This window comes from Octopus bimaculoides, chromosome 20, assembly GCF_046866305.1.
Source record: "Octopus bimaculoides isolate indiv1 chromosome 20, ASM4686630v1, whole genome shotgun sequence".
NCBI classification, from domain to species: Eukaryota; Metazoa; Mollusca; class Cephalopoda; order Octopoda; family Octopodidae; genus Octopus; species Octopus bimaculoides.
This window is the reverse complement of record NC_142947.1, coordinates 4,149,313-4,157,614: the sequence shown is the minus strand read 5'-3', so window position 1 is coordinate 4,157,614 and position 8,302 is coordinate 4,149,313.

Genomic DNA, 8,302 nt, shown 5'->3' with positions numbered 1-8,302 from the left:
ACCGATATTATTATCCCTTCGTCGATTACTACAACCGCTAACTCTGCTTACCTTTGGTCTATATATATATATATATACCGTTGTTCGACTGACATTTATTTTATCGACCTCGAAGGATCAACAGCAAAGTAAACCTCGGCAACATCTTGACGGGAGAGTCACCAATAATAATAGATAAATTTTGGGTTAGAAAACTCTTTTCGATAGCAAAATTCGAACCCACATTCTTTGTAGACGGTATGTTCTAGCATTGTACCAACGCTATCACTTTAATAGCATATAAAGAGAATATGTATAAATATAAGGCGGTGCTCCAGCATGCCTACAGTCAAATGACTGTAAAAGATTAAAGGAGTAATTCCGCACAGGGTGCAGGTTTTAAGCTAGTGCATATATAAACTGCAGTTGAAAAATTAAAAACTTGAAAATCGATGAATATTTCAAAGTGGGGATATTATAAAACTATTTCTTTACTGTTTCATTTATAGTTTGTTAATGTGATGAAACGGAACAAAAGCATACGCTCTTGCAAATTTTTATACCTATAAATTCCCTTTTCCCTATCTGAGTTTAACGTTTTATTTACTACTTCCGCTATATATATATATATATAATATCTATCACTCCCAAGTTCTAAATTCTTTTATCTATAACTATCGGCTACTCAAAACCGGATTCTATCTAATGTTAGAAGAGCTAAAATCCTTAAAGTATTTGAAGTCATATTTGAAGCATTACCTTCAGGTATGCATGTATATTATAACTTAATGTAACAAAACATAAACCGTGAGATGACACTATGTTTATTTTTCCATGTAGATCTTCGATGTTACCATGAGAATATTTTAGTAAAGATTATCTGTTTGAAGGTGACAGTGTAATATGTATTGATTCAAAAATATATTTAAGAGGAATGTCGAAACTTCCGCTTCAGTTTTCACACATTTTAATCAAACACAATGATCGATCGACCGATGCTTGTGATAAACATGTTGTTATCAAACTGAAAAATAAATGAATATATAAATAATTATGTGAATTAAATTTATATAACTGAATTGGAATTATATTTGTAAAAAAAAAAATCATGTTTAAATCGCTAATGGGAAAGCTAAAAGCGAATATTGCGATGCATTGAGAAAATAAATACAAAATTTACTATTCAGAAACCATAAATATGATTTTGATATAAGTTTTAATTACTAAAACTAATATATCTGTAAATTGAAATTTGGGGAATCTATTGAATTATACCATTAGATGTACTCTGAGTAGAAATACATGCATAAAACATTGCCATGATTGTCAAGCTATTGAAATGTAAATGGTTTGCAACATATTGCATTATATCAGTTTTCATTTTCTTGAAGTAGTTTTCATAACGCACTTAACTGAAACAACTGATAGGAATATTTATCTCTGCATAAACATTACTGATTATGAACTGAGATAATTATTTTGTCGATTTTCTGGTTCGTACCTCCTTCTAGAGGCAACATTGTGTATGGCTTGGATATTTCAACCAAAGAAGTCGGTTTAATATGCAGAATAATTTACTACGCATCAAATTTTATTTCGGTTTCGTATGAGATGCACACATTACAAAAAAAAAAAAAGAAACAAAATAAAAAGAAGAAAAATAGAATATGTTGGAAATGCTTTTATTTACTTGCCTTCTTCCTGCTGTATCTGACTAGATGTGTGTATGCATGTATTAATGTATTATAGGCATGGATGCGTTGATAAGAAGCTCGCTACCTGTGTGTGTGTGTGTGTGTGTGTATGTGTATGTGTGTGTGTGTGTGTGTCTTTATACATGTTTGTATGTCTTTACTCCTGAATGTCCGTGCATCGCTACTCACACTTAGTTGTTTGGTTTAAGTTCCCGTAACCGACAAATACGGCAAATAAAGCAGCTGACAAATGAGACAAATGGACTGAAAAAAAGTATGAATTTATTATTAACATAACCGAGCCAGTACATCAGCATTGCTGCTGCCTGATACGTGAGTCACATAAAAGATTAAAGGTATTTTTTCAATGAAGTCTAAATGTTCTTACTAAACTCGAACCTATTATGAAATACTTTAGTGCTTGAAGAACCATTAACCATTTTACCACGATGATCAAAGCCATACGTTTCTACGATGAATATCTACCATTAAAAACGCATATTACTCTCTAACAGCATCTACAGCGGACTTATTCATTAATGATTTACAATATAATTACCTGCTCTTTAAAATTCTGGTCAATTAAAAATACCTGGCATTATGTATATACCTGGGGGAAAACAACGTTCGAAGACACTGCTCCCAATTTTGTTTTGTTTACAATCTTAATGATCACATAACTTAATCTAATCAAAACACATTCTTTTCTTTCTGTAATGCTGCTTTTTATACTTGTTTTTCTCTATAAATCTAAACTCAAATATAGTAGAAAAACAAGTAGTACAATAGCTTTTATTTAGAATTATAATAATAATTCTGTTATCTGTCTCTCAGTCATTTATTTTTTATGAACCGCTGCTCGTAGAAAATATATCCAAGATGGTTAATTATGACAAATAATAATTGATGAAATAATTTAGTTAATAGTAATAATCAAATTAAAGAAGGCAAAAGCATATGTTTCATATGGTTAACTGCCACTGTATGGTTTTAATTATGTGACAAATTGTATTTCTACCTTGTTTTTTTTTCTTTTTGACGTAGACTATGTTTTCCTATTACATACAATACCCTGTTCAAAATACAGTCGTAGATGTTAGACGCACATGGAAAAACTCTACCAAAAACGCATGACCATCTCGCAAATGTTGGCCAAAATATTTTTACATATGACATATACACATAAATGCATGTATACAGACAGAAGCATATACATACATACATACATACATACATACACACAGAAGCATATACATACATACATACATACATACGTGTGTGTGTGCATAAATATTTAACTGCCAGGCAGTAGGGCTGAACGTAAAACCATGTGGTTTCAGAGCAAGTTTCTTAGCCAGGCAGCCGAGCCTGTGGCTATGTTAGAGATTACTATTTAATAAAAATAAAAAAAACGCTTTTATATGTGCAATATACCTTTGTGTAGATCTAACTTATCTCTGAACGGCCAAACCTCTCATCACGTATTTCCGTTCTTCATCATACAATTTGTTATGGTTATGTTGAACTACGTTATCTGTTACTTTCCTTCCCTATTTAAGAGTGAATCCTGCTATTTGCCAGGGGTCCAGTGAGCATATTATGGAAGTTTTATTTGGAATGGCATTCAATATTCATGGAATAATCATTCGTGTGAGTATTAGAAATACATACAAATTGATGAGGTCACTTCCTTCTGAGTAACTTTAATTAATATCTCATGAATGAAAATTTGATCACATGACACCCTAAAGATTTAGGTTCATCGAGCATATTGAAGAATGACTTGACGTTGTGTATATCCTACAGCTTCAATAAGCCATACACAGCAAAATTACGGAGCGATCCTAATACAGCAATAACATTTAAAGGCATGAAAGCATCAAAGGACGAGTACATGCTTCAATGATTTGTTAATCTGTATCGAGCATCCGAATAATCAGGAGTAGTTTCCGTCATTTCTGTGACACGTTGCTACTGCAAACATATATGGACGGGAATTGTTATCTATCTATCTATCTATCTATCTATCTATCTATCTATCTATCTATCTATCTATCTTTCTACCTATCTATCTATCTATCTACCTACCTATCTATCTATCTATCTATCTATCTATCTATCTATCTATCTATCTATCTATCTATCTATCTATCTCTCTATCTCTCTATTAATCACTCCATGCAACCCTCCATCCCTCCATTTGTCTGTGAACCTGACTGTCTGTCTGCATGCCAACCCGCCAGCCTAGTAATCAGCTAGCCTGCCTTCCAGCCTGTCTGTCTGTTTTTCTGTCCGTTTACCGGAGCAATTTCGCCTAGCTTACTGACGATTATGTGAAACTTTCACGTAATACACCCCCCCCACACTCACAACTGCTTCATATTAAAATTCGAGCTGCTATTGACTCCATGCTGTTACAACACAATAAACCACTAAGAGTAATGCATTTTGTGTCCAAGTAAACTTTTACATCCGAATATACAAAATGGCTGGTACTTTTAGGTCGATCACACCAATTAAAAGACAGTAAATTATATATATATATATATATATATATATATATATATATATATATATATATATATATATATATATGTATGTATATATATATCTTTTGGTCATATAATTAATTTCAACAGGGGTGCAATTATCCATGCTAATTAGAGCCATAGTGATATGAGGTCCCTTCAACCACTGATAGCTGAAAATGGTTACAGCATATAATTTACTGCACAATTTTTTCCTTTCTACAATGGAGTCCAATGGGAATACATGAAATTGATTAGGAAAACGGAGGCAGTCAATCACGATGATTATATATATACAGATATATATATATATATATATATATATATATATATATATATATATATATATATATATATATATCTGTATATATATATATATATATATATATATATATATATATATATATATATATATATATATATATATATACATATATGTGTATATATATATATATATGGACATGTGTGTGTATATATATATATATATAAATATAAAGATATGTACATGCTTGTGTGTGTGTGTGTATTCATGACATTAAAGTATTAAAAACTGTGATAGCTATCCCTGGAGAAAATTAATTAGTTACCATGTAATATAAACCAAATTTTCTATGTCCCTTATCTAACTAATTTACTGCATTAATTCATGCTTCTAGTAGATTATACAAAGTCATTGTATGAAATTAATAAATGATTTTTATCAGAAATATGTATTTATAACTCGACTGGAATGAATTAAGATATTTTCTCGATGATATATTGCTAAAATCATTTGTCAACAAAATTGTGTTGTGAACGTAATGAAACTATACTACAATGATTTAAAAACATCTAAGTTTAAAATTTTAAAATCTATTAGAGCATTTTCTTGATAATTCAGCAACAATATTTACTATTGGACATATACACAGTCCATAAACATGCCTGGAATTCATTTTGTACATACAAATAAATAATATTTCTACATGTTACATTTTTGAAAGTTATATTAAAATTTCAAACAATAAATTAACAATTTAATACAAGGTGTTATTACAACACTGTGTATTAAATAACATTTTCTTGTCACTGTTTAACGTTTTCTTATGCATTACAATGCGTAGTTTGGGTTTTCTGGAATATTCTGTTGACGTATTACATAATAGCTTTATCTTACAAGTTATTATTTCGTATATGTCAGATTAGAGAACGTATGTAACTTCATACGTACCGATATTCAAAGTCACTAACTAAAGTATGTGATAAAATATACTCAACAACAATGAAAAACCTTCGTAACTTCAAAATATATTATATATCAAATGAGCACTCCGTCGATGACGACGATGAGGGACCCAGCTGATACGATCAGCCGAACAGCTTGAGTCTACTAAATCCACTCACAAGACTTTGGTCGACCCGAGGCTAAAGTAGAAGACACTTGACCAAGGTGCCACTCAGTGGGACTAAACCCGGGACCATGTGGTTGGTAAGCGAGCTACTTACAACACATCCACTCATGCGCCTAAAATTGCCTGTATATAAATTGTTTTTTCCCATTTTTCTATCTCTTTAATTAATCCATTTTTTTTAATGTCTCTTTTACACTTGTCACATATACGATAATTCGAAATTACGTCCGATGACACATTTCACATGTTCTTGCATTAATTCGTTACGTTCGTTGCCACGAGTTTACTACAAAACGTAGCCTATATACGTCATTCACTAGTGATAAATGATAGATTGGAATTTCTAGACATCTAGAATTGTGTTTGTTGTTTTGTTGTATTTTTCATTTGTTCCGATTTTATATTTGAAGGGAATGTGTAACACGTGCTAGTGAAGGAAGCTAATTGATTTTCGATAGTTTTAGAGTGATACACATACTTCAAAAACATATTTACGTGGATACAATATATTTAACATAAGGTGTGCATCGTGCGTGGATCACACGGTTTCATTGCGAATAAAATTTATAAATTAAATGAAATAGTTTACGTGTGTGTGTGTGAGTATGCGTTGTGTGTGCGTATGCGTTGTGTGTGCGTATGCGTTGTGTGTGCTTGTATAAACAAAGACATGATTCTGAGTTTTTGCTCGTCAAGAGTATGGAGTAGCGTGACTTGCTAGTTGGCGATGCCTACCAAGCTCTTGTAAACATATAATAATTCCAGTGTCTCTGGATGCAGTATTAAAAAAACACGAAGGAAAAGTACAAGAAATGCTCTTCTTCAGAGGTAGGTGACAGAGGATATATATGTATAGTGTAATTATATGTGCGCGTGTATGTATGTATGTATGTATGTGTAGAATATTTAATCCATAATCGTTAGTCCAACAAAATATATATTCAGTTTTGCTTGTGGATCATCTGAAACTTTTTCTTGGATCAATAAATACAGGCTTTCACCATCGTATCTTCCAAGAGAGTATTTAAGCTCTGAACGAATCTTGATATAATATGGATGTATTCGTGCATTTTTTCAATTTGACTCTTTGGTTATGAGAGGTTTTAATTGTGTGTGAACCGCCATATATAAACTCCGCCGCATTTATCTATTTCTGTAACGGAGCATACGCAAATGGGCGCATATCAAAAACGTTGCTCAAAGTATACTATCTATATATATATATATATATATATATATATATATATATATATATATATATATATATATATATACATATCATTGATATATACGATTTCCATGCCTTTAGACAGGAATATGTGATTGATAATATTTGACACTTTATGCCATCTGCCTCACTAATTTTATCAGCTCTACTTTGATGTACATCAATAAAAGACATTATCTGCAAGACATGAGGCGTTGCTCTCCCGGCTACTTGCATATTGTCTTACATTCTCATGTGAAAGAAGAAATATAATGTGTTCCCTGACACAAGGTAATATAACCACTTTTTTTGTAAATATATACATATATATATATATATATATATATATATATATATATATATGTGTGTGTGTGTGTGTGTGTGTGTACAAATATGTATATACATATATATACATTAATATACTGATTTATGCATTAATACATATAAATACATATACGTATACATGTACATACATATACACATCTATATATAAATATGTAGACGTATGTATGTTGCTAGGTAGGCATGTACAGATATATATATATGTTTGCGATACTGATCTTGTGAATATGTATCTATATATTCATATATATATATATATATACGCATATATACATATATGTATATATATATATATGTATATTGAACTTACAGTATTCTCAATATTCTTACTACATTGAAGGTATACTACGCTTTATTACTATCGGCATTTCATATTTATTTAACTTCAGAAAGACCACGATAGTATTAGTTTTATTATCAAAGTATACATATTTTCCCTGGACTTGCGTACCAGTGATTTTGCACTCGAATTCCTTTGATATCGGGTTGCTTAATAACACAAGAAGTTGAAATAAGAAGATTAAAAGCAATGACCTTGTAGTCATAGTTAAAGATTAAAACGCTTTACTGTTTCCACAACGCATTGATGATGGACTTAGCTTTGAACCATATTTTCTTTGATCGACAAAGTTTGTGGTTCCAATGCACCCAACGCGATGGAATATCAGCTATACACTCAAATAGAAATTCAAATGTATATAAATGTTATATTACCTTTGTTATATCACTCATTATCCCATTTTTTGTTTAGTATGATAATAATGGAATATCTCAAGACAGTTGCTTCTCCAGCGTGGTGTTATCAAAAACCTACAAAAATCTACAAAAACCAGCATTGCTTGGAGCTGCAAGAATTCTTTGGTGGGTTCTAGAAGCATGAGCAGTAAGCGAGTGTCACTTTAGTCAGCTGGCTGTGGGCAACTGACATTTTCCGTCATACGCAGCAAAATAAGCCTTGAGTTTACATGTAATAATAATAATAATAATAATAATAATAATAATAATAATAATAATAACAATAATAATAATAATAATAATAATAATAACAATAATAATAATAATAATAACAATAATAATAACAAAAATAATAATAATAATAATAATAATAATAATAATAATAATAATAATAATAATAATAATAATAATAATAATAATAATAAT